The 27,534-nt window shown below is 52.3% G+C and overlaps 2 pseudogenes; one reads left to right on the top strand and one right to left on the bottom strand.

Annotated features, from left to right (window-relative positions):
• Positions 1-10,645, bottom strand: part of LOC138101910 (zinc finger protein 271-like) — a 46,343-nt pseudogene extending 35,698 nt beyond the window's left edge.
• LOC138101926 (zinc finger protein 208-like) overlaps positions 1-27,534 on the top strand; it is a 198,121-nt pseudogene that overhangs the window by 118,425 nt on the left and 52,162 nt on the right.

The following is a 27,534-nucleotide window of genomic DNA, read 5'->3' on the forward strand; positions in this document are numbered from 1 at the left end:
TTCACCCAGATCAAGCAGGAAATTGCTCATGCAGTAGCCCTTGGCCCAGTCAGGACAGGACCAGAGGTGAAGAACGTGCTCTACTCTGCAGCCAGGAGCAATGGTCTGTCTCTGACAGAAGGTGCCTGGTGAGACTCGAGGCCGACCACTGGGATTCTGGAGCCGAAGCTACAGAGGGTCTGAAGCCAACTACACTCCCACAGAGAAAGAGATCTTGGCAGCTTATGAAGGAGTCCAAGCTGCCGCAGAAGTAATCGGCACAGAGGCACAGCTCCTCCTGGCACCCCGACTACCGGTGCTGGGGTGGATGTTCAAAGGAAAGGTTCCTTCCATGCATCACGCCACCGACGCTACTTGGAGCAAATGGATTTCCCTCATCACACAGCGCGCCCGAATTGGAAACCCAAGTTGCCCTGGGATCTTGGAAATAATTACGAACTGGCCAGAAGGTGAGACTTTTGGGTTATCATCTGAAGAAGAAGAGGAGCAGGTGACGCGTGCCAAAGAAGCCCCGCCATATAACGAGCTACCAGATAGTGAAAGACAATACGCCCTTTTCACTGATGGTTCCTGCCGAATTGTAGGTGCTGGCTGGAAATGGAAAGCTGCTGTATGGAGCCCCACATGACAAGTTGCACAGGCTACTGAAGGAGAAGGTGGATCGAGCCAATTTGCCGAACTCAAAGCTGTCCAATTAGCTCCTGACATTGCTGCAAGAGAGAAGTGGCCAAAGCTCTACCTCTACACTGATTCATGGATGGTAGCCAATGCTCTGTGGGGTTGGCTGGAAAAGTGGAAGAAGGCAACTGGCAGCACAGTGGAAAACCAATCTGGGCTGCTGAGGAGTGGAAAGGCATTGCCACTCGGGTAGAGAAGCTATCCGTGAAAGTCCGTCATGTAGATGCTCACGTCCCCAAGAGCCGGGCTAATGAAGAACATCGCAACAACAAGCAGGTAGAGCAGGCTGCAAAAATAGAGGTGTCCCAGATAGACTTGGATTGGCAACATAAAGGGGAGCTGTTCCTAGCTCGATGGGCCCATGATGCCTCAGGCCATCAGGGCAGAGATGCCACCTATAAGTGGGCACGAGACCGAGGGGTGGATCTAACCATGGACAGTATCTCCCAGGTTATCCATGACTGTGAGACATGCGCTGCGATCAAGCAGGCCAAGCGGGTGAAGCCCCTGTGGTATGGTGGGCAATGGTCCAAATACAAGTATGGGGAGGCCTGGCAGACTGATTCCATCACACTGCCTCAAACCCGCCACGGCAAGCGCTATGTGCTCACAGTGGTAGAAGCCACCACAGGATGGCTGGAGACCTACCCTGTGCCTCACGCTACTGCCCGGAACACCATGCTGGGCCTTGAAAAGCAAGTCCTTTGGAGGCATGGTACCCCTGAGAGAATCGAGTCTGATAATGGGACTCATTTCAAAAGCAGCCTCATAAACACCTGGGCTAGGGAACATGGCATTGAGTGGGTGTACCATATCCCTTACCATGCACCAGCAGCTGGGAAGGTTGAGCGGTGTAATGGATTGCTTAAAACCACCTTGAAGGCACTGGGTGGGGGGACTTTCATAAACTGGGAGGTGCATTTAGCAAGAGCCACCTGGTTAGTTAACATCCGAGGCTCCACCAGTTGAGCAGGCCCTGCCCAATCCGAACCCCTACAAACAACAGACAGGGATAAGGTTCCAGTGGTGCATGTGAGAGGTATGCTTGGAACAACTGTTTGGGTTAGTTCTGCTTCGAGCAAAGACAAACCCATCTGTGGGGTTGTCTTCGCTCAGGGACCAGGTTGCACCTGGTGGGTGATGCAAAAGGATGGAGAGACCCGATGCATACCTCAAGGGGACCTTGTTTTAGGGTGAACTACCCATGGCTCTGTATTTGTATCAGCATAAGCATGTATATACGTATATAATTCGGGTGATGCATGTATTTATATGGTTAAAAGGGTTCAGTTTCATGTAACATGTTAGTACGGGAAAAATTCATGGTGGATAATGTTGGGGTTTTAGGAGTTCTCCTCTTATTTTCTTTTTCTCTTAAAGGAATTTTCCCCATAGATGTTGCCGGGGCACAAATTACTGAGGGCTTAAGGAAAACAAAGGACCTGGTCATAAGGGAAGGGGTGCATCACTTTCACCTGGGTTTGCGGGCAGTCAGTTCCCAGTGTTTGGATGGAGAGAGAGGCTTCTTCTTTGGCTGCTTTCCTTCTACCGGAGAGACCCGGGGATCCCAAGCTCGCCTTCCCTGCCCCACTGGCAGCCAGGCTGTGGCTGCCCGCCCCTGCCGTTGCTTTGAGCCTTCGCTACTCTGTAGCCCCGCTCGCCCTGCCTGCTGAGACCTCCAGGTGTTCCCACTGCAGCTCTGGAGTTCGATACATCTCGTCTGACACCCGGGACTTGTGCTCGTCCCTGCTGTTCCAGCCTGCTGTTCCCGAGGGTCCAGCCGGACACCAGGATTGGCTGCCCAGCGGTTTGTAAAGCCTTTGTTCCATCCCTTCCCAGGATCCCAGGCCGTCAGTGCCGCGTGCTCCCCGAGCTCGCTCCGGAGCGCCCCCTGCAGCCGCGGGGGAACCATCGCACCTGCCCTGCTCACCGGGAGCCGCCAGCGCCCCTGCCGGCTGCGAGCGGAACTGCACCCGAGGGGAAAGGGCCTGACAGCCGAGAAGGCTGGGACTGGGTTTGGGATTGTTTGCTGTTACTGCCATAGTTATTGCTGTTTGTTTGACTGGTTATACACATATAGATATATATTAGTAAAGAACTGTTATTCCTCTTCCTCATATCTTTGCCTGAAAGCTCCTTAATTTCAAAATTATAATAATTCAGAGGGAAGGGGGTTGAGATTTTTTTTCTTCCATTTCAAGGGAGAGTCCTGCCTTCCTTGGCAGACACCTGTCTTTCAAACCAAGACACTGGGAGAACCTGGGACCACAGTGGGGGCAAATACAATCATACAGGGAGTGACTGGGTTCATACTGGAAGAGACTGGAGCCACACTGACCTCTTACTGAGAGTGAAATGAACCATACTGGGTGTGACTGGGAGCCACTGGGACCACGCTGTGGGCAACTGGGATCTTATTGTGAGTGACTGGGACCATACTGAGAACACAGAGGGAGTAACTGTAAACGACTGGGATGATGCTGGGAGTGACCAGGATCATACTGGGGGTGGCTGGGAACAGCCGCTGAGGCGGCGGCGGAGCTCGGAGGCGGCCCCAGCGCAGGTGGGAGCCGCGCTCGGTTCTGGCGGGGCTCGGGGCTGGCTGCGGGCGGAGGGGGCGGCAGGGGGCTGGGGCGGGTTCGTTGTGCCGTGTGGGCGCCGTGTTCGCCCTGGCGTGAGGGCGCTGCGGGAGCGGCTGCCCGCGCTCTCCTTGCCGCTGCTGCCTCGGCAGGAGCCGGTGCCGGAGCAGCGCTGGCTCGTCCCGGCTGCTGTGGGTAGGACAGAGGTGGCTGCTCTGTCCCCGGGACTGTTCCTTGGAAGGTTCAGACTTCCCGATCCGCCCTCCAATATGCACACACCCGTTTTGTTTGTTTTAGTAAAACAAAGCAATATTAATAATTCCACTGAGTCTTTGTTCTTCTTCTCTAAGTTCAGGAATTTAACATGGCCTTGGCTGAGCAGCAGTTCATGGCAATCAGTAACATTTTCTGGAAGTGATAATTTCTTTCATTCCTTCCTACCTACAGCTCCCTGGCCCTATCTAAAGCAGATTCACGGGGTTTCTTTGTTTAAGTCACATTCACCTTATTCCTTTCCCCCGTCACTGCCGGAGCCCCTCCCCTGCTTGCGCTCGCAGGTGCCACCGGATGCGTGTCCCGGGATCGCATCTCCCTGCCCGCAGCCTCCAGCGCCCGCCCTGTCCTGGGCTGGCCCTGGGCTGGCGACAGCGATCCCGACAGAAACCAACGCCCGCGGGACCACTGGCGCCGGGGCTCAGAGCCGTGCAAGGGACGCTTTGGTTTGCAGGGGCGGAAGGGCCTGGGTTCCTCCCCTGCCCCTTTTGACTTGGGTTAGGATTCAATATTTTGGCCGACGTGGGAGGGAAATAAAAAGGCGTGGTTTTTCTCCAGCACTGGGCGGGTTTTTGCCTTGCCTGGAGCACTTGGGCCTTCCCCGGGCCCCCTCTGCCCTCTTGCCGAACCAGTGGCATTTCCCACCCCACGCGGTTTGTAAACAAGAGTCGGCTGCAGTCGAGAAGGCTCCAGGCGCCTCCTTCCAGGCTGACTCTGCCGATGCTGAGGCTGCTCTGGGCTCTGACGGGGCTCTGCTGGGGCTCAGCTCTGGGCAAGGCTGGGCCTGCTCTCCCCTCGCATTGCTCTGGGCAGCTGAGTCACTGGGGGACAAGGAAGGGACACATCAAGGGACTTGAGGTTTAACAGAGTTTTTATTCAAAAAGCTGCCATAACTACCAGGCTGTCCTAACCACCATAACTAACTAGCAGTGCTAACTACCGTAACTATCCACTTGTCCTAACTACTATAACAAAAAGCTGTCCCCAGGTGCTTCACGTCCTCCGCTGCTCCTTCAATTGCTTTGCTGCAGCGATCAGAGGGCTCAGGCTGGAGAGAGGCTTGGCTGATGATAAAAATGGGTGCTGCCCAAAGGATGAAAAAGAAAGAAATCAACTGTTACTTTCCCAAGTCAAGTCCCTCACAGGCTCTGTTGCAACAGGACAAAGGGGAATGGTTTGAAACTCAGGAGAGGGAAGCAGGCTCAGATTAGATCTGAGGCAGAATTTTTTTATCAGAAGAGTGGGGAAACACTGGCAGAGGGTGCCCAGAGATGTGGGAGGTGCCTCCTCCCTGGAAACATCCAGGCTCAGGTCAGGCAGGGCTCTGAGCCACCTGATCTGCTTGAAGATGTCCCTGCTCCTTGCGGGGCACCTGGTCCAGATGACCTGCGAAGGACCCTGCCAAGCCAAACCAGGCAAGGATTCTGCTGGCTTTGCATGTGAAAAGCAGCGAGACTGGAGACTATTGGAGGGGGCCCCACGAGAAAACCCCTCCCTGGCGCTGCTCTTTCCCCCTGCAGCCGCTTCGCATCCACCTGCAGCAGCTCCTGGGCAGACCAGCGCCGCTCCTCGTCCGGCTCCAGGCTGCACTCCAGGAAGTCCCGCAGCAGAGCCGACAGGCGCCTGGGCTCCTGCAGCTGCGGGGTCCCGTTCTGCCGGATCAGACAGCGAGCCTGCGCGAAAAGCAAACACTTCTGAAAAAGCTCTGCCAGCTTCCTTCACACCCACGAGTGCTCACAGCGACCCCGGTTTCTCAGCCCCAGTCTCCAGGGGCACTTTCCTCCCTGGCAGAGATGCTGCTCAGAGCTCATTTTTCTATGCCAACCAAAAAAGCCAAACACTGCTGCAGCCACAGCCATTCCAACATCCACATGATCTTGCCTTGAGAGCCAATGTCATTGGCTGACTTTGTTAGTTGGAACCTCCATCAGAAATAACCCATTTTGCTTCTCCAAATACGGACACCAGCTTTACAGGCCATTTGCAAGAGTCACTGTGGTCTGCCTGTGGTATTTCCAAGGATTCTTACATCAAATGCATCCCTGCAGTGCCACTGACACTCAAGTAAATGCATTCAAGATGTTCCATCCCAGAAACTGCCAGGCAAGGAACCCGAGGTTTGGGTTGCTGAAAGCTCAGGCTTGGTGACATGGAGAAAGTAGCTTGGGCTAGGAAAGAAATATGTTAGGCGTTGTGTTTGGGTGTGGGTTTTGGGGTTGGTCTGGGGTTTTCTGCAAGATAAGATTAGAGCTGATGCTCTGGCTTCATGTTTTCAGGTCATCCTCACAGACAGAAGAGCTGCAACAACTTAAAACCCAAAGCAAATTCTGGAGACTGCAGAATATTTGTCTGTGCTCAGGCTCGAGTCCTCTGGGAATTCCCTTCCCGATGGGCAGAGCCCTCTGGCAGCTCCTCCCAGGGCGGGTCCCTCTGTGCTCACAGGCCTCTGCAAACTCTGGGAAATTTGCCTCTTACCATGGCCGCCGTGTGCTCAAAGTAAGGAGGTTCTCCTTCCACCATCTCGATGGTCACAATGCCCAAGGACCAGATGTCCACCTTGGGGCCATAAGGAGAACTGGTCACAACCTCTGGGGCCATCCAGTGAGCAGTGCCCACCATGGAGCTGCACTGCTCCTGCTCAGGGCTGAGCTGAGCGCAGAGGCCAAAATCAGCTGAGGACAGAAACAAACACTGTCAAAGGCAGCTGGAATGAGGAAACCAAGCACAAAGATTGCCCACTCTCAGTCTGAGAATGCAGGGCTGAATCCAGCTGGAAAAGTCCTCAGGGCTGTAGCCAAGGCAAGATGGAAGTGGACCCTTAAAGGAACCCTCAGCTTTCATGCAGTGGCTTTTAGTGATTCCCTTGAAGCTTCAGATTCCAACTCCCGCCCCTCTGCAAGGGCCACACCCAGAGCAAAGCCACTGCTGACACCCTGCTCCTCTCCTGAGCTCTCTGCATGGGGCAGCCGCTCTCAGCTGGCAGCAGGGGCCGGGCACCGCCACCAGCAGCACTTGTGGGGCTCTGGCCGTCACTGGGAAGCAGCCCCACACCCGCAGCCCGGGAGCGCCGTGCCTGACCAGGAACACCCACCCAGCTTGACAGAGCCGTCCGTGGCCAGAAGGATGTTGGAGCTCTTCAGATCTCTGTGGATCACCTGGTTTGAGTGGAGGAAATCCAGGCCCTGCAGACACTGAGAGAGAGCAAGAAACACGAGGGTGGAAATCCATGGCCGGAATACACAATCCCACAAGAAAGGACAGTTTAGAATTCTGCCAGCAGCAGCTTTGCTGTGCCAGGCCAGGAGTGCAGTGCAGACAAGCTCTGGGCAAATGGTTCAAGGCAAAGCTGAGAACAGCAAATCAAATCAAAAAAGACAGAGAGTCCCACAACAGCAGGAAAGAGGACAAGAACAGAGTGGAAGTGCAGTGACACTGGCAGGCCGTTCACTTCAGAGGCTCTTTCTTCTGCAGCTCATAAAAACAACACAGAAACAAAGCTCTGAGCATGGAGCCACTCCTGTTCTCAGGCCCTGCTTGGAAGGAGCATTGTGTCCAAGCCATGGGAAGCACGAGCAGGATCCCTCACCTCCCGACTGACAGCTGCCATCTCTCCTTCAGCCATGCGTGTCTGTCTGACAATGTCCTGCAAAGTTCCTCCATCCATGTATTCCATCACCAGCCAGAGATCTTCATCAACAAGGAAGCTGGAAGAGGCAAACAATGGCATGGAGATGAATGTGCACTGCTCAATTCCCTGATGGAAAAGCCTCGAGTGGAGTTTTGTTTCCAGGTCACTTGTAAATGAGGACAGAATCCGATGCAGAGACATTCCTGCCAGGCTGCACAGTCCTTGGGATCTGCACAGTCTAAGGGAGGAGGAGACGCCTGTGGGAAAGGAGAGGCCTTAGATGGCAAGCAAGTGAAAAATGCAGTTTAGCAGCAGCCCAGATCAATGTGGAACCACAACACTTGCCCCCAGCTGGTTCAGCATCTGAACTCAGCAGTTCCACCGTTCCCTCCAGAACAAGGCAACACAACTTCCAGAGTTATCCAGGGCAGGAGGCCATGCCGCACTTAGGACAAAAGTGGTCAAGTGTTTGGAAAACCTTGCAGAAAGTCCCTTCAGAAACAGGCAATGCCATTGCAAAATGGGCACATGAGGCATTTCTGGAAACAAGAACCTGGTCTTCCTGGCATCTGCAGCAATGGAAAGGAGTTGGGAAGGAGAAGCCAAGGGAAATAATTTCTGACAGGGTTTATCAGCAGTTGTCATAAGACCCAGGAAATGGGGTCAACTTGACGGAAAAACCAAACCAAAGCAACAAAAGCACACGGAGGGAATGAACTGACAGGCTGTTGTTTTGGGAAGCTACGGCCGGGTGAGGCTTTTTCAAAACAGGCTACAGACTGCGGATGCCAGGAGAGATTAACGCAGGGCCCGTGCACGGGATAAGAGCTGAAGCACTCACCTGTCCAAAGAGCTGACAATGTTGGGGTTCTTCTTGTCCTTCAGGACCAGGATCTCATTCACAGCTCGTTCCCTGTTCTGCCCTCTGAGACTCATTTTCTTTATGGCCACCTGAAAGGACATTGCAGCCCTTGAACTGCAGGAGTCTGGGGCAGGAGGCCGCAGCAAACACAGAGCGAGTCTTTGTGGAGCGACGGAGCTGGGCTGTGCCAAACTGCCTTGGGATGGGACACCCGGGCTCAGCAAGTGACATTCCCACAGCCCATTTCTCTGCTCGCTGCGGGGCCGCTTACAGGACACAGGGCCAGAGACATTTGGCCTTGGAAGCTCTGCAGAAATGGGCCCTCAGCTCTCAGCCTCAAAGCTCTCACAGCATTCTCTGCACCTGCAGTCTTCTCAAACCGCCTTAGTTTACCACCACTCTCATTATAATTCAAACACATTTTGCAAGCAGGAAGTAATTCTGGTTCTGTGAAAACAGAGCAAAACAGCCGGGAACCCTTTAGCAATCCTGGGGGATTTGGTCATGATTTCAAACGCAACTGCTCTGTTTGGGATTGCACAACAGAGCAAACACGCACAAACATTGCTCAGATGATCCCTGTCACGGGCTGTCACTGACACCAGACCCAAACACAGCTGCAGCGTTTAGGAGAGAGCTTTGCTCTGCACATCCATCTTCTCATTCCTCTCCCTCTCTCTGGGAACAGCTGCAGTAGGACTAAAACCCCAAACTGATCCCAAGAAGGATCGCTCCTTCATTAGGTCTTGAGGTATCCTTTGAAGATGAAACGCAGGATGGAAAAACTGCTAAACAGTGTTCCTGTCTGAGGCTGGGATGAAGATAAATTAGGCCTCAGCCTCCACCAGCTGATGCACTGATGTTTTCAGATATGAAGACCAAGCCAGTGTGTCCTGCTCTGACAGACACCACTGCCCTCCTTGCATTCCTTTGGGCACTTCAGAAGGCTCAAGTCTGTCCCAGCCGTGCTCTGCAGGCTGACACTGCTGTACCCTCAGTGGAACAGCCTGTGCAGGAAAGCTCTGCTGGCCCCCCAAAGCTGCAGCCACAGCTCCCAGCAGAGGGGAAAGCCCTCGAGAGCTGCCCGACGCGCTGGGCGTGGTGACACTGACCTCTCCTCCAGTGGCCCTGTCGAGTCCTTTATAAACGGTTCCGAAAGCCCTGGAGACAGAACAGCAGAGAAGAAAGAAGCAGCGCTTTAGGCCCTGGGAGTGAAAGCCAGCCCAGACAGGAGATCTCTGCTGCCTGCAGCGTTTACAAAACACCTGGGTGCATCGACCCTTCAAACAGCAGCGCAGCAGCCACCAGCCCTGTGCCACACAAGGTGTGCGAGAGAAAACTGAGGCCCAACACGAAGGAAAAGGGCTGGAGCAAATCCCAGATGTCCACGCTGAATTACTTTAGTCCAAAACCTAGGGTGGGAGCAGGTGTCTAAAGAACTGGAAAAGAATGTATTTAATCCTTTTCCATTTCCTGCCTACGAGCTGCAGGATCCACAAGGGCCCTGCCATCAGGCAGCTGATGCATTTTCCCCTCCAGTGCAGCACCTCTGTGCCTGTTACTGAATGTACAGGGCTTACTACCTGTGCTGAAAAGAGCGCTTATTAGTTCATCTCTGGTTTCTGTTTCTAAACTGTTATGTTGATAATCCTGACCGGTGGATATTTTTTTGGAAGCAAAATATTTGAAAGAAATCTTCTTGAGAACTGTTTTCTGACAGGCACCAGATGGTGAGCTGCTCTTTCAGGCAATCATATTCCAGGGCCAGAAGATCTTCCAGGTCCTGCTCCTTGCTGCAGGCAGGACACTGCCAGCCTCAGGGGCCTCTGACAGTGCCTTCTGACCACAGTTACCAATTCTGATCAGGACTGAGAGACAGCAGGATCGTGGCCCAGTGTCTGAAGCTGTTTGCAGCTTGCCTGGCTTCTTACTTGATCCTGCACCAGCAAATACCTGGCCCCTGCTTGTGCAGAAGTAACTGCCGTGCACTTACCCTTGGCCAACCTGCTCCAGTTCCAGGTATTTCTCGGCAGGCTCCCCCACGCTCACGGTGCTCCCTGAAAGAAACCACATGGAAGACGCTCCCTCCCAGATGGAGACCCCGCCTTGCAGCAGGGCCAAAATGCAGCCCCACTCCCTGGGGCCGGGAGCCCCTTGCTCTCAGCTGGGCAAGGACAATAAATGACTCTGTGACATTCAGCTGCACAGCAAGCCTGGGTGCAGCTGATGCTGAGACACACACGCAGCACCCTGCTCTGGCACACAGCAGCACAGCAGACGTACTCAGCTGCATCAGGCACCACTCCTCTCTGCCCTCTGGCTGCAGGGCTGTGCTGCTGTCAGAATGTTCAGCCCAGGATCCTGCAGCAGAGGGAGGTTCAGTGTCCTCTTCCCAAGCAGAGGGAGGTTCCCCATCCTCTTCCCAAAATTCAGCGGGTTCCTGGTCTTCTTTCCAAGCCACGGGATGTTTGCCGTCCTCTTCCCATGCCGGGAGAACTGCACCGTCCTCTTCCCAAGTCCCAGGATGTCCTCTGTCCTCGTCCCATGCTGGGAGATGTCCGTCGTCCTTGTCCCATGGCACTGGAGCCTCGCTGTCCTCATCCCACACCGGGTGATGTCCACCATCCTCGCCCCACACCACAGGAGCTTCACTGTTGTATTCCCAAACCGTGGGATGTTTGCCCTCATCTCCCGGGACAGAGGGAAGTTCACCATCATCCCCCAGAACAGCGGGAAGTTCACTGCTGTCTTCCTCCTCTTTGGCCTCCTCTTTGGAAGCACAGGGAGCCAGAGGAGGAGCTGATGCTGCTTTTGTGCCCTGTGGACAGATGGTAGCGTGAGGGACGGGAAGTTCTATCTCAGTTATCGCCTTATTTATCCTCAGCTACACATCCAGCTGCACTAAGCAGAAATGGGATTCGGAGCTGTTCAAACTAGGAATGGGCTAAAGTCGACATTGCCACTTATTGCTGGGCATTCCATATTCCACCGTGGCTAAAGCCAGCAAGCAATCTTCTGCCTGCAAAACCAGACCTGCAGCTCTTCAAAAGCTCTTCAGCAGAGAAGGAGAAAAGTGCCAGGGATCCCTTTGCTGCTGCTGCTGCTGCTGCAAAGACACTGGCAGGAACTTTCCTTCAGCCTCCCAGGCTGGCGCTCAACTGCCACATGCCAAGCTCACAACTCTCTGCACAATTCTGACCACCAAAGGTTCCTTTCCCACTCACCGAAGGAGGAGCTGCTCGGGATCCACGCGTGAGGTGCCCTGCAACGGGACAGGCAACACGAACCAGATGCTGTTAGGAAAAACCTGCCTGTGGTGGGAACTCCCACGGAGCAGGGACACCCCGAGAGAGCATTTTGCTTCCACAACATCCCTCCAGGAGCCACAGTCCCTTCGCACAGCAAGCAAGAGAACAGCACAGAATCCTGGGCTGTGACAGCCCTTGGCTGCAGCAGCCAACGCAGGGAGTTCCAGGCTCCGCTGGCACAGACTCTGCGCTTGAGGGAACAGAACCCCCCCGGCTGCGTTGCAAATGCTGTGCACGCCCCGCTGGCTGCAGACATCCCCTTTTTCAGCTGCAGCTGGCAGCAGGAGCTCTCCCAAACCAACGGTGTCTTAATGGCAATTTGGTTACAAAGGCAGCTCAGTTCCAGTGGGAGAACAGAAAGCACACAGCAAGCCCGAAGGCACCGACGCTGCACCCAGGGAAAACCTCGACTTACGTGCCAAGTGGGCTAAAAAATACCCCGAATAAGCCACAGAGTAGAGAGTGCAAACTGCAGCAACCGCTTGCTGGATCATTTTGGCCGTGCTGCACACGTGGCAGACTGTACCCCTGCAAGCCCAGAAGGACACCCGGCAGGGATTGGGCTGGCTGCTGAGAATGCCTCGGGCAGGAGGATCCTCCGGCAACCAGCGGGCGCCCAGAGCCGCTCTGGACACTGAGGGCTCCGTGCCCACAGCAACGGGAACACGGCGAGGACGCGGCAGCGTTCCCGTGACATCACAGCAGCAGCTCCCGCAAGAACCGCCTGGAAGGTTCTCCTCTGTCACAAAGGAGCACAAAGGATCCTCCCGGGGCACAGCCTGTTGCTCAAAGGATCCAAGAGGAACCCAGAAAATGCAGCAGACAAGGACAGCCCATAGCCAAGCCTGAACACTGAGGAGGAACGAGGACAGGACCAAACCAAAGGAATCACGACCTTTAGTCACTGATGCTGCTGACTAAAACCAGCAAGGATTGTTCCTTCTGGGATCCCTGTTCTAGTTCTAGAAACAAGCAAAGTTCTCCACTCTAAATATACAGAAAGCAGGAACTGGGGAAGAGGCAGGATGACAAAGGAGGAGAACAGCAGGAGGAGGAGCCGGAGGAGGAGGAGCAGGAAGAGGAATAGAAGGAGAAGCAGGAGGTTCCAGTGCCCGCTGTGTCCGCAGCACTCCCAGCCCCGGGAGCGTCCCCCCATGGCATCCTGCAGAAGGCTGGGGAGGGGGAGCTTGTCCCGAATCTATCAGGAGGTCCCTGAGATATTTTTTTTATTGGGGAGTGTTTGGAGCTGGCAGATTCCAGAACCGAGCCCCAAATATCTTTTAGTGTCCTGGGAGGGTTTTTTTGTGTGTGTATGTTTGGATCTTTCAGGACCCCAAAGCTGAGCCCCTTGGGGGGATCATCTCCCCTTACATCAGCCAATACACACAGAGGAGAGGCCCTTCCGCTGCCCTGAGTGTGGGAAGGGTTTCAAGCACAGCTCAACACCAACGGAGGCACCGCTAAGGGAAGCCCTGCGAGTGCCCCGAGTGCGGGAAGAGCTTCGTGCGCTGCTCCAGCTCCATCCCCCGTGGGAGGATCGGCGTTGGATGATCCCCAGTGACCCCCGTGGGGCAGAGCCCTGGTGACCCCCGTTCCGGGTGATCCGTGCTGGGTGGGGGGAAGGTGTTGGAGAGATTTCTTTGCCTTCTCCTTGTGCTGCTGGGATTTGGTTGGGAATAAATTCCCTCCCTGTGCCCAGGCTGGGTCTGTTGTGCCCGTGCTGGTGCTCGGGGCGGGATCTCTCCTGGTCCTTCTCTCAGCTCCTGGGCCTTTCCTTGTATTTCCTGTCCCTGTGCAGTAGCAGAGGGCAGGGACAGAGCGGTTTTGGTGTCTCCAGGCATCCAGGCAGGTCCAGCCCAGCCCCGGGGGTTGTGAGGGGCTTGTGGGGGTTCCCCGGTTTGCGGGACATCCGCTTGGCTTGGGCTGTTCTTCCCAAGCTGGGGAAAAACGACTTTGGGAGTTCTGTGCCACAAATCTCTCCCCTCGTGCACTCAGCCAAAGGGGTTTGGGGCGGTTTTCCCTTTTTCGGGGAAATCAAAGCCATGCACTGATGCTCCGAATTAGGGGCGGGAGTCGGGAGGCTGCAGGGCTTGCCAAGGAGCCGGAGGCTGCCAACACGCAGGGCTGGGCAAGTCGGGCCGGGAGCAGCGGAGAGCTTTGTTTCCCTTCCCAGCTGAATGGCGGCTCGGGCCGGGCCCGTTCCAGGGCTGTTCCTCAGCTGCGGCTTTCCCCTCACGCAGCCCGGGGGGCGCTGGGAGCGCGGGGCGAGGCTGGGCCGTGTGCAGAGCCCGCCCCTCGCTGCGATTGGGCGGTGCTGCCGTCAGTCGTGGTTCTGGCGCGCTGATTGGTCGGAGGGGGGAGCAGCCCGGGCCCGGAGCCGCCGGCAGGGCGGCCGTGGCGCAGCAGAGGCGCCATTGGCGGAGCGTCTGTGCGGGCCCGGGAGCGGCGGCGGCGGCCGGAGCCCGGTGAGGCGGCGACGGAGCTCGGAGGCGGCCCCAGCGCAGGTGGGAGCCGCGCTCGGTTCTGGCGGGGCTCGGCGCTGGCTGCGGGCGGAGGGGGCGGCAGGGGGCTGGGGCGGGTTCGTTGTGCCGTGTGGGCGCCGTGTTCGCCCTGGCGTGAGGGCGCTGCGGGAGCGGCTGCCCGCGCTCTCCTTGCCGCTGCTGCCTCGGCAGGAGCCGGTGCCGGAGCAGCGCTGGCTCGTCCCGGCTGCTGTGGGTAGGACAGAGGTGGCTGCCCCGTCGGCGGGAGTGTGCGGGAAAGTTCCCGTGGCCAGAGGTTTGTGTCCCCAGAGGAGCCGGAGGAGTCCTGTAAAAGGAACTTTATTCCTGGAGCAAGGGAGAGGCCACGGGGCATTTCCCGTGGGGTCTGTCCAAGTGTTGGAGGACGCAGCCTCCTTTTTATGCCGATGTTCCCGGCCGCATCTCCGTGTCGCTTTCCGCAGTGGCTGAGGTCCTTGGAAGGTACAGACTTCCCGATGCGCCTGCTGCATGTGCCCCTTAATGTGCACCCCAACTTTGTATAATATCCGATATTCATGGCTCTGTGGAGTCTTTGTTCTTCTTCTGGAAGTTGAGGAATTTCGCAGGACCTTGGCTGAGCATCAGTTCGTGTCAATTAGTAACATTTTGTGAAATGCTTGGTTTCTCTCCTTACTTCCTTATCTCCAAGTCCCTGGCCCTATCTCCAATGGGATTCACACTATCTGTTTCTAAAGACACGTTCATTTTTTTCCTTTTAATCCCCCCTCTTCTTATTTTTTCAGTGCTTCTCTTTACAAACTTTAAAAATGCCTTAATCTGTTCTTCCTGGGCTTCTTTGGTTTTGGGATTATTCTCAGTGACCTCATTCTGTGTCCTTTTGTGGCCGTTTCTGGGTCAGGAGGCCTGGCTGCCACCTGCATGCCCTTGATCCCCTGCTGAATGAGCTGCACTGAGCAAGGTGTGGTGCATGGTAAAAAGATGAGAGTTGCTGTAGCACCTGAGAGGAGAAACAGCATTGGTTTAACCCATGGTCTGCCAGGGAACCACGAAAACGTGTCCCATTGCTGTCCTTTCCATATTTGGACAGTACATGAGCTGCTTTCTTATTTTGTTTGTTCTCTGTTTCACCACTTTTCCTTTGCCATCTCTTTGCCAAGAGCAGTTTGAGTCATTTAATTTTCCACAACCTCCTGGTCCTTCTGCTGAGAGAGAATCTGATGCCATCCCAGGGTGAAATGTGGTGTTGCTCATGGGAGTGGATTGGTGGGTGAGAAGGTCAGGAGCTGGAGCTGTGTGCTTGGTTATGATTTGGAGGACAGCTTGTAATCTAATGATGCATTGAAATGATCAGTGGGTTCTCTGGCACCTGGTATGAATTTGTTTGGGTTCCCAGGGGCTGCTCCATGGTGTTGTAGGATTTGTTCTGGTGGCCGTTCATCTTTTCCCCATTTTTGGGTGCTCCCAAAAATGCCAGGGATGCATCAATTGACCTCTTTTCTCTGATTAAATCATCACATCCTTGGATTCCCAAGTGATTTCCCTGACCTTATGGCAGCAAAAGCAGCCCAGTGGTCAAACCCACCCTGTATAACACAGAGGGTACTGAAGAAGGGGCAGTCAATAACTAACTCATGTAAGCACAGTTAAGTATTGGGAGACAGCAAATGTTAGTTCAGACAGAAGATGTTAATTACAAAGCCTGAGAAGCTGAATTCACCCTAATCTTGTCAAGATAGAGGGGACAAGGATCATCTCAGAGACTGCTGAATCATTCCTCAAAGGACTACGCATGCCCAGGGAGAAAGGTGAAAAGTTCACTGCGAGGATGACTACTGGCCTTCATCAGAAAGACCCCCGAGGAAGAGGAGAGGCCTTCCTCAGCGCGACCACCAGGACACGCAGCACATGCGTGGCCCATATGCTAATGATATTCCGAGAAATAATTTGTATAACCACACCTGTCCCAAGGAATGTGATGAATATTCGTAATTTAACCCTTAATACTGTGTTCTAGGGAGCACTGGTATGTGTGTTTGGAGGAGCGATCCCTGCACACCCAGCGCGCCGAATAAAGCAAATACCCACTTCTCTGACTCTGTCTCTGAAGTGTCTCCTGGCCCGGTTGCGGCACGATTCATCTGGAACCCCGAGATGGGACCCTCTCTGCCCGGCTGCTGGATCCAGGGGGAAGCAGACCTCCCAGTCGCGACCCTGAATTTTCAGGGGGAGCTCAGCTGTCCTTTGGCTCACGGCGGGGGCAGACAAGGACCATCTGCACCAAATTAAGGTATTTGCTATTCCTTTTAAACACAAAATACCTGCAGGTCCAGGGTTTGAGTCCCTGAGGGTGGGTTGAAAGTCTCGAGGAAGACTGGGTCTCCCAAAATTAGTCCTGGGCAAGAGTAAAAGTACTTTTAAAGGGGTTGGACCCCCAGGGGTTGGACCTCACTGTGAAAGGTACCTTTAAGGGGTTGGACCCCGCTGTTATGTGCTATTGTACTTCTATTTTTGTTTTGTCTGTTGCTGTTCTGCTGCTGAGTGAGAGTGGATGAGACGCGCTGTCAAAGTGCGAAGTGAGTGAGGGGCTCTATCTGCGGTTCCGTACCCCGGCGACGGGCTCGGCCAGAGAAAAGCGAAGCGTTTGGCAAAGAGTGAATGAGGATAAATCATATAAACCGTTGGTTTGGAATTCAACCTTACTTTCCGAAGGGGGGCGGATTTTAGAGGAGAAAGATTTTAGTTACTGAATTGAGAACACCCAGGCCCCAACACTTTTCTAATATAGCCCGAACTAATTTCCCTTTTAAAATCCCGTGCTAAGAGTTGAAACAGTTGTGAAGCTTGGGTTTCTTTTGTTTTTTTTGTACATGTATTAGAAAGTGGTATTGTCTATTAGAAAGATTGAACAGTGTCCAAGTTGCTGGAGGAGAGAGCTTGGTTTTAGACAAGAGTGGCAGAGCGTGGCTTTCTGGAAGGAAGGAGTTGGTTCTCTCGTTGTGGGGGTTTTTGGCCGTGGAGAGAGAAAAGAGGGGGAGAAAGGACAAAAGAGGCAATGGGATCATCAGAAAGTAAGGAAATAACCCAGAAAAGTCCATTAGGATGTGTGCTGGCACATTGGAAAGAGCTGGGGGGAGTCCCTGGAGGGAATATGAAAAAGAGCACCCTAATTAAATATTGTAATTAGTGGTGGCCACTCTACAGATTGGATGATGGTGAAAAATGGCCAGAGAATGGCTCTTTAAGATATAACATTCTATTGCAATTAATGTTATTTTTAAGGAGGGAAAATAAATGGGATGAGACCTCCTATGCAGATTTTTTTTTTTACCTTAAGACGCAAACCAGAGTGGCAGAAACAATGTGGCATCTATCCTCAGAGGATAGTGGGGATGAAGGAACAAGTGAGACTGGCTCAGGAATATCATCCAGAACTAGGAGCAAGACCCCTGTAGAAAAGAAGCTCATAGCACCACTTAGACAAGTGGTGGGGCCAGACGGGGGAATAACAAAAGTTAAAACACCATTTACAGCTTTGGATTTAGATACCTGGAGGGAGGCAGCCAGAATGTATAGAGAAGACCCTGAAAAGGTAGCAAAGAGGTTTGAATTGGTTGTTAGAAATCAAGATATTGATTGGGAAGATATAGACCTCATGCTGTCAGAATTAACTGAGACAGAAACAGCTGCTGTAATATCCACAGCAAGAACACACGTGCAGGGACAGATAGCTGCTGGGACGTTGCATGGAAATGTAGATAACATTTTTCCTACAGGAAATCCACACTGGGACCCCAATGATCCACAAACATACCCGTTCTTAGTTAGAGACAGGAAATTAGTACACTGGGGGCTTCTAAATGCTATACCTAGAACAGTTAACTGGTCATTGTTATTCAGTATTCACCAAGAAACCACTGAATCCCCAGGTGCATTTATAGAAAAATTAAGGGATAATATGAGAAGACACACTACACTAGAGCCAGCTTCTGAAATTGGGCAGCAACAGTTAATATCCTTATTGATGGGGCAATCAGCACCAGATATACGTAGGAAACTGCAAAAGATTAAGGAACCAGATAACCAAAACTTAGAGAAGCTTCTGGCAGTGGCATGGGAAGTTTATAAAAACAGGGCACAGCCCCACACAGTCGCACTGGCCCAGGTCAGGGGACCGGGATTCCCCAGGGGCAGGAGAAGGCCCCCACCCAGAGGACAAAGGCAGCAACGCCCAGGCTCAGACCAGTGTCTGGTATGCGGTCAGCCCGGGCACTGGAAGCGAGATTGTCCTGTGAACCGCGCCGCGACCCCAGCGCCACAATCATCAGCGCCACCGGGAGCAGTGACTGTAGCACAGCTGTACCAGGAGTGACGGGGACCGGCGGGCCCCTCCCTAGCTGACCCGCTGGTCAAAGCTAAGCTAGGGGAACGGGAGGTGGAGTTTTTGGTGGATACCGGAGCCACATTCTCAGTCCTGAATCAGACTTTGAGTCCTGTCAAGTAATGATTATGTCCAACTTGTTGGGGCTACAGGGAAAACTGAGAAAGCCTGTTTTTTGAGACCCTTAAAATTTACATCAGGCAAAAGGATGGGAATACACCAATTTCTATATCTTCCAAACTTGCCTAAACCCCTGCTAGGCAGAGATCTATTAACCTGGTTAGAAGCAAAAATAGAATTCACAGAACAAGGAATGAGACTACAGGTTCCTGAAGAAAACTTAATTTTGGCCTTAAGTTTAGCAAATATCTCTGAAAAAGAAGAATACCCATAGATTATGAGATAAGAGATCAAGTAATCCCACTAGTATGGGATGTCAAAATCCCAAGAAGATCAAAACGAGCTTCCCCTGTGGTTATTGAATTATTAGAAGGGGCACAGCCGGTGTCAGTCAAACAAGATCCACTAAGGCATGAAGCACGGGTGGGAATAGAACCAATAATTGCCAAATTTATCGATCAGGGGTTGCTGAGAGAGAGTAGGTCCCCCTACAACAGCCCAATTCTACCAGTACAAAAGCCAAACGGAAGTTATCAGTTAGTCCAGGACCTGAGGGCAATAAATGCAATAACAAAAACACTGCATCCCATAGTAGCCAATCCTTATACTTATAAAATTACAAAGTGATTGGGTGTGGTTTTCAGTTTTAGATTTAAAAGATGCTTTCTTTTGTCTGCCATTAGCTAAAAGGAGTCAGGAAATTTTTGCCTTTGAATGGGAAAACCCCAAAACAGGGAGAAAAAGTCAGCTCACATGGACTGTATTGCCACAAGGATTCAAAAATAGCCCCACGATATTTGGAGGTCAATTATCCCAGGAACTGGAAGCCTGGACACTGCCACTTGGAGAAGGTACACTTCTGCAGTATGTTGATGACCTACTGATAGCAACAAGGACCCGTGAAGACTGCAAGAACTGGACTGTAAGTCTTTTAAATTTTCTGGGACTAAGTGGATATAGAGTCTCCCCTGAAAAGGCTCAGCTAGTCCTCCAGAAAGTTACATATCTGGGGTATGAACTGGCAGGAGGGGAGAGAGCCTTGGGAGACAACAGGAAAGAGGCAATTTGTCAAATGCCCAGGCCAACCACAACCAAAGAACTGAGAACCTTTCTGGGAATGACAGGATGGTGTAGATTATGGATCTACAACTATGGACTCATTGTGAAACCTTTATACCAACTCCTAAAAGAGACTGGGGGAACTCACCTATGCTGGACACCAGAGACTAATAATGCATTTGTAACTCTGAAACGTGAGTTGATGCAAGCTCCAGCACTGGGCATACCAGGTGTCACTAAACCTTTTCTGTTGTTCTCACATGAGAGACAAGGACTGGCGCTGGGACTTTTGGCACAGAAGCTGGGACCATACAAAAGGCCGGTGGCTTATTTCTCCAAGCAGCTGGACGTGGTCAGCCAAGGATGGCCCCCCGCCTGTGTGCAGTGGCAGCTGTGATCCTGAACATAGAAGAAGCTCACAAGTTCACACTGGGCCAGCAGATAACTGTTTTTGTCTCTCACACAGTGTCAGCAGTGCTCACACAGAAAGGAAATCACTGGTTAACCCCATCTTGCTTTCTCAAATACCAGGCTGTCCTAGCAGAATCAGAGGATGTGAGTATCCAAGTAACTAACATTTTAAACCCAGCAGCTTACCTCCAGGGCAAGGCTGCTGAGGAGCCTGTACAGCATGACTGCATTGAAACCATGGAGGCAGTTTACTCCGGCTGCCCAGACCTAAAGGACTCTCCGCTAGAAAATGCAGACAGCTGCTTCACTGATGGGAGCAGTTATGTCAGGAATGGTGAGCAGCTCGCTGGGTATGCAGTTACAACCACAGACGCTGTCATTGAGGCAAAACCGTTACCTGTGGGGACATCAGCTCAAAAGGCTGAAATAACAGCCCTAACTCGAGCCTTGGCGTTGGCCGAAGGAAAACCTATCAACATTTGGACTGATTCAAGGTATGCTTTTGGGGTGGTACATGCTCACGGGGTTATCTGGAAAAAAGAGGTTTATTGACCTCACAGAAGAAAGAAATCAAGCATGCTACTGAAATCATGCAGTTACTGGAAGCAGTGGTAAAACCTTCAAAAGTGGCTATAATGCACTGTAGGGGACACTCCCAGGGTAACACTATCCCTGAACTGGGAAATGCTATGGCAGACAAAACAGCAAAGGCAGTGACTGGCGGGGATCAAATTCAAGCTCTTGCTCTAATCCCTTCTAACATCCTTATGGGTGAAAACCCCCCACCATATGACACTGATAATTTAAATTGGATACAAGAAGGGAAGGGACAAATAGGATCTGATGGGTGGGCTAGGATAAAGGATCTCATTGTAATACCCAGAAAACTGCTAAAATTATTAATCCAAAGTGAACATTCTAAGACACACTGGGGAGCTGATGCTTTATATAACCATTTGAAGGATAAAGTGACAGCATCAAAATTAAAGGAAACAATTGAAGACATAACTTCCACTTGTGAAATCTGTCTTAAAAACAACCCTAATACCACTGTTAGGCTAAGCACAGGAACTATCACTAAAGGAGTTTTACCAGGGGATGTGTGGCAAATTGACTTTTCTGAATTAGCTAGGAAGGGGGGATACAAGTACCTTCTAGTCCTCACAGACACTTTTTCAGGCTGGCCGGAAGCTTTCACTTGTAGAACAAATAAAGCTAGAGAAGTTGTTAAAGCTTTAATACAAGAAATTATTCCTCTATTTGGGGTACCCAGAGAAATTAATTCTGACAGAGGATCACACTTTGTAGCCCAGGTGGTGCAGGGAGTGAGTCATCTACTGGGCATACACTGGCAGTTACATACACCATACAGGCCTCAGGCAAGTGGATAAGTGGAGAACATGAATCACTTAATAAAGCAACAATTAGCCAAAATTTGTCAAGAAACTAATTTCTATTGGTATCAGGCTCTGCCCATGGCTTTGCTAAGAATTAGGGTAAAATTAAAAGAAAAATTAAGCCCCTTTAAATTCTGTATGGAAGGCCCTATGGAACAAACATGATTCACAATGACAGCATGGCTCTGGTAGGGCAAAGCTGCCTAATAGATTATGTAAAGCATTTAGGTCAAAAATGACAATCAATACGCACTACAGTTGTTAATTGTCAACCACCGCCACCTGATAAAGCCTTTCATAATGTGAAACCAGGGGATTGGGTTTATGTTAAGTCTCTTTCAGGGGATCCACTCCAGGAGAAATGGGAAGGACCTTATCAGACACTGCTGACCACTCATACAGCAATTAAAGTACAAGGAAAACCGACTTGGATCCATTATACCAGGACCAAACCTGTGCCAAAGCCAGAGTGGGAGGCAAGAAGAACAGGACCTCTGTGCCTTCAGCTACGAAAAATCAACACAACATGATGTGGAGCATACTGATAACGTTGGTAATTGGAGCAAGCGCATGGGACCAGAATACATACCTTCGATTGCTCAAAGGTGTTGTTGAGAATTTTAATCTAACTGATTGCTGGGTATGTTCCCAGCTGCCTGAGAATTCTGCTAGAGGCTTTCCTTTGGTTGGGGCAACATTGCCTAATACAACAACAATCCATGCTGCACTTAGTACTGACAGGCTTTCACATTATGTCAACGTATCCCTAGATCAACTTCAGTGGAAGTTGGAGTTTGAAGAGCCAATACTTGGGTCCTCGCCAGTATCCTGTGTGCAGAGGTGCTGGGAAGAATCTGTACCGAAAACTCAGGAGGAGTAAGACAGACTCCAAATGCGGGAACTTAACATTTATAGGCAGCTACCCCAACTGCTCAGAATTCCGGACCTATGGGGGGGCTAACATGTGGAATAAGAATCAAACAAGACAAGGACCAAAGCCCAAGGGTTGGCCAGTGCCCACAGGGCGGGGTTGGTACTGGATATGTGGTCACAACACCTATAAAGTTTTACCCTTAGGATGGCAAGGCCGCTGTGCCATAGGACCAGTATTTCCCCACATTAAAGTTGTCTCTCAACTACAAGGCTTACTCCGGACTTTCATATGGAGGACCAAAAGGACGTCAAACCCCTTAATAGATAGGCACACTGGATTTCACAGCTTTGCCAGATGGTTTATACTGGGACTCAGAATAAGTGAACTAGAGAAAGCAATAGTGAACCTTTCTGCTACTGTAGAAACCATAATGAATGCCAGTGCAGATGCCATAAGAGCGCAGCAAATCGAGATTAAGAGCATCTCACAATTAGCCATACAGAATAGACTTGCATTAGATTTGCTGTATGTCAAAGAAGGAGGAGTATGTACAGTTATAAATAGAAGCTGTTGTAGTTATGTTGATTTAGACAAACGAATAGAAACAGATTTGCAGACAATTCTGGAAAAAACACGGACACTACATCAGATCACCTTAGATGACACTTCTTGGGGGTGTAAAGAGGTATGGGACAAATTTACATCATGGTTACCCAACTTATACTGGCTTAAACAATTGTTTGTAACAGTTATTTGTGTTATTACATTGTTACTTAGTGTTTGTATTAGTAGTTACTGTTGTATGATACTATGTACTTGGAATGGCACAAGCATAAACTTAGAAATAAGGTAGAGAAGGGTTCTTACTTTAAAGACATACAAGATTTGTAAAGAATTACAAATAACCAAAGAAAAGGGGGGATTGAAGAAGGGGCAGTCAATAACTAACTCATGTAAGCACAAGTTAACTATTGGGAGACAGCAAATGTTAGTTCACACAGAAGATGTTTACTACAAAACCTAAGAAGCCAAATTCACCCTAATCTTGTCAAGATAGAGGGGACAAGGATCATCTCAGAGATTGCTGAATCATCCCTCAAAGGACTATGCATGCCCAGGGAGAAAGGTGAAAAGTGCACTGTGAGACTACTGGCCTTCATCAGAAAGACCCCCAAGGAAGAAGAGGAGCCTTCCTCAGTGTGACCACCAGGACACACAGCGCATGCGTGACCCGTATGCTAATGATATTAATGACTTCCGAGAAATAATTTGTATAACCACACCTGTCCCAAGGACTTGATGAATATTCATAACCCATAATATTGTGTTCTAGGGAGCACTGGTATGTGTGTTTGGAGGAGCGATCCCCACGCACCCAGCGCGCCGAATAAAGCAAATACCCACTTCTCTGACTCTGTCTCTGAAGTGTCTCCTGGCCCGGTTGCGGCGCGATTCACTATTGGCCGCGGATTGCTTGGCCTCTGATGTTCATTAGATCCACACTCCTTGATTTCCTTCTCAGCCTTTTCCAGAGCAGGGGTCTCCAGCTGTGCCGGGGGCAGTGTCTGGGGTAGCTGTTCCTTGATGTTTGCTGATGGGCGTTGATGTTTTGTTGATGGGCGTTATCTTTTGGGTATCTTTTGGGCTGTTCCCAGTCTGTTGAGATGTTAAGCTCATCTCCCTTGACTGGTGTAACATCCCTTAAAGTCCCCAGGCAGGGTCTGTGCCAGCCGAGCTTCCTGTGGAAGAGATTTCACAAGAGACAGGATTTCTGGCCACAGACTGCTTGAAACAGACATCCCTGATCTCCACGCCCCACTAGGTCAAGAATTAGCAGGATGAGGAATTGCAAACCTCAATTCCAGGGGAGATAATTGAATATTTGCCCTGGGTCTGGCTCTTCTTCTTGCCAAAGCCAATGGCAGCATCCGTACCCGTGGCATCTCACTGCCTGTGGGTGCTCATCCTCTGACAGCTGCTGAGCTTTCTGCAAAATCATTCGTTTCTCCAGTGACCTAAACAAGATCGGTAAAAGAAAATCCTGATCCTTCCACATCCTGCAGCCTCCTGGGGCCCGGGGGCCACTGCCGGCCCTGCCCGGGGGGTGTTGGGGTCAGGCAGTGCCCGGCGCTGAGCCCCGGCTGCCCCACAGCCCCGGCCTGGCCCCGCAGCTCCCCACAGGCCCCCAGCCCGTGCTGCCCTGTCCTGCTGCTCCCCACCACAGAGAAACCCCCTGAAATCCTGACTTCCTTGTTTTCCTGTCCTGGAAACCGGGGACACAAAGAGCTGTAGGTGGCCCTGAGGATAAGAGGGTTTTGGCCCTTTTTGAGGATAAGATCAGGAATGGTGCTGTAAAACATTCCAATTCCCACTATTTTTCTCTTCCTCCTCTTTTCCATCTTCCTTTTCCTTACTTACCACATAGATTCCTCCTGCTGCTGTTTGCTTTAACCATATTCCTGCACACTCCCTTCAACCAATCCCTTCCCAGCACACCAACACCATCCGTCCCCTGTTGCTGAGACCCCTTCTCGACTTCCCTTTTTCCCCCTGCTGGGTGTCCATGTCCTTAATTAGCTCTGGGAGAATGTGCAAACTACCTCAGCATTGTCCCCTTTCTGTATAGGAAACGATGTCCATGGTTCTGTTCAGGCTTTGTTGTTGTTCTGGAAGTTGAGGAATTGAGCAGGAGCTTGGCTGAGCAGCAGTGTGTGTCAGTCAGTGCCATTTTGTGGAGCTGCTGGTTTGTGCTGTCACTTGCTTGTGTGCAAGTGCGTGTGGCTGTGTCCGAGCAGATTCAGAGCATGTGTTTGTAAGGAGGCGTTGGTGTTGTTGGTTCGCTGGGGCTGCCCGGTTTTCGGGACATCCCCCCTGGAGCAGGGTGTCCCCCCTTGGTGCAGGCGCGGCCCTCAGGCAGCGCTCAGCCAATCAGAAGGCGCGGCGCTGGTGACTCAGCAGTTGCCAGGCAGAGCCGCAGCGCCCGGCGCTCCCCAGCTGGAGCCCACGTGTGGCCCGGCCTTGGCGCCCCCCGCCAGGGGAATTTGGGGAGGTGGGAGGGGGGGAGCGCCAAGGCCGGGCCGGGCCGTGCTGTGCTGGCAGAAGTGGCTGCGGCGGGGGCCGAGTGCGGGCAGGAGCGGCCGAGAGCCCAGCGCTGCCCCAGCCCGAGCTGCCGCAGCTGCATCGCTGCTCGTGCTGTGCGATCCGAGAGCTCTGGGGGGCAGAGCGAGCCAGGGCTGGGTGCTGGGCCTGGGGGGAGGAGGAGAAAGGCTGGAGGAGTAGGGCTGGAGACCAGAATGGTGAAACGATGGAGGTGGGAGCAGCAGGTGGGATTCTGCAGGAGAAGGAGTAGTGTGAGGAAGAGGAGTGTGAGGAAGAGTAGGGATAGAGGAGGAGGAGGAGGATCAGGAAGCGGAGGCACCCCAAGGTTCCAGCACTCGCTGTATCTGCAGCCTCCCCCCAGCCCCAGGAGCGTTGCCCCCCCCATCCAGCAGGTGATCAGAGAGGGGGATCTATGATTTTCCCGGGGATGAATCTTGGTGTTTCTGAGGTTTATTGGGCTACATGTTTGTGCTTTAGTATTTTTGTGGAGGCTGAATGTTTATATTTTGGAGGGGGTTTTGTCTGAATCTTGATGTTTTGGGAGTTTTGTGTCTGTGTCTTGATGTTTGTGGGACTTTTGTGCTGAATCTTGGTGTTTTTGGAGGTTTTTATAGACACAGGATGCCTGGTGATGGACTTGGGCAGGAGGAACCCCCAGCCCAAGGTGCTCATCCCTTGTTTTTCCCCCCAAATCAGGGTTTGTCATTCCCAAGGTGTGGCCGGATGGAGGAGGAGGAAAAGCCCCGGAGATGCCGCACGAGGAGGAGCTGCAATCGCAGCCCAGAGAGATCCAAGAAGGAAAGAGCCCCCCTGTGCCAGGAAGGGGGCCGGAGATCCAGGGGGAGCTCGGAGCTGGGGGAGAAGCCTCAGGGTGGGGAGAAGCCCCACAAGTGCTTGGAATGTGGGAAGGGCTTCAGGTGGAGCTCCATCCTGATGCGGCACCAGAGGATCCACACTGGGGAGAGGCCCTACGAGTGTGGGGAGTGTGGGAAGAGCTTCAACCAGAGCTCCCACCTGATCCAGCACCAGAGGATCCACACTGGGGAGAGGCCCTATGAGTGTGGGAAATGTGGGAAGGGCTTCACCAGCAGCTCCCAGCTGATCCAGCACCAGGTGGTGCACACTGGGGAACGACCCTATGAGTGCTTGGAATGTGGGAAAAGCTTCGGGTGGAGCTCTGACCTAAGGGCACACCAGCGCACCCACACTGGGGAGAGGCCCTACGAGTGTTCTGAGTGTGGGAAGAGGTTTTCAAGCAGCTCCGATCTCCTCGTACATCAGCGCATTCACACGGATGAGAGGCCCTTCCGCTGCCCCGACTGTGGGAAGGGCTTCAAACGCAATTCCCACCTCATCAGGCACCGGCGCATCCACACCGGGGAGAGGCCCTACGAGTGTCCCGAGTGCGGGAAGAGCTTCTCACAGAGCTCTAACTTGACCAAACACCAACGGAGGCACTGCTAAGGGAAGCCCTGCGAGTGCCCCGAGTGCGGGAAGAGCTTCGTGCGCTGCTCCAGCTCCATCCCCCGTGGGAGGATCAGCGTTGGATGATCCCCAGTGACCCACATTGGGCAGAGCCCTGGTGATCCGTGCTCCTGGTGATCCGTGTTGTGAAGACACCTGGCTGAGGGGCTTCACATGTTCCTGGCTCCCTGTGGGCCTCTGGATGAACCCAGGGGCAGGAACATCCCTCGGGATGCAGACCGACATTGGGAATTCTTTCGGGAGAGTGGATTTGTTGACTTTCAACCCCAAATAATCTTTTCCTTTCAATCTTTTCTTCCTGTGGCATCAAGGAATATTGGATGGTCTTAGAGGTCTTTTCCAACTTCAGTGATTCCATGATTCTGATTTTCTCTGGCCCAAGGGCAACTTCCACAGCCAAATGTTGATGGACTGGGGCAAGGACCAAGATTCTGCAGAAAATGGGGGGGAAATGCCTCCAAAACCGGTTCTTCCTTCCACCCAAGCACAAGGATCCTCAGCTGGCACGGACACAGAAATCCTTTTCTTTTGGCCTTCGTTTTCTTATAATTTTTCTTCATCCTCTGAAAATACCCAAAATTGGGGTAAAAATAAAGACATTGAACTGAGACATGGGTGGGGACATGGGAGGACATGGACATGGGGGGACACAGACATGGAGAGGGACATGGAGACACATGGACCTGGACTGGGCTGTGGCCATTTGTGGGGATATGGGGGCACACGGGCATGGATGGAGACGTGGGGGTCAATGACATGGATGGAAACATGGTGGCGACACAGCCATGGGTGAGGACACGGTGGGACAGGGCCAGTGACATGTGGGGACATGGCCATGGCCGGTGCCATGGGGGGAACTTGCAGGCGATGTGGGGGATGCTGGATTTGAGGGAGTTGAGGGTT

Source organism: Aphelocoma coerulescens, unplaced genomic scaffold (genome assembly GCF_041296385.1).
Source record: "Aphelocoma coerulescens isolate FSJ_1873_10779 unplaced genomic scaffold, UR_Acoe_1.0 HiC_scaffold_56, whole genome shotgun sequence".
NCBI lineage: Eukaryota > Metazoa > Chordata > Aves > Passeriformes > Corvidae > Aphelocoma > Aphelocoma coerulescens.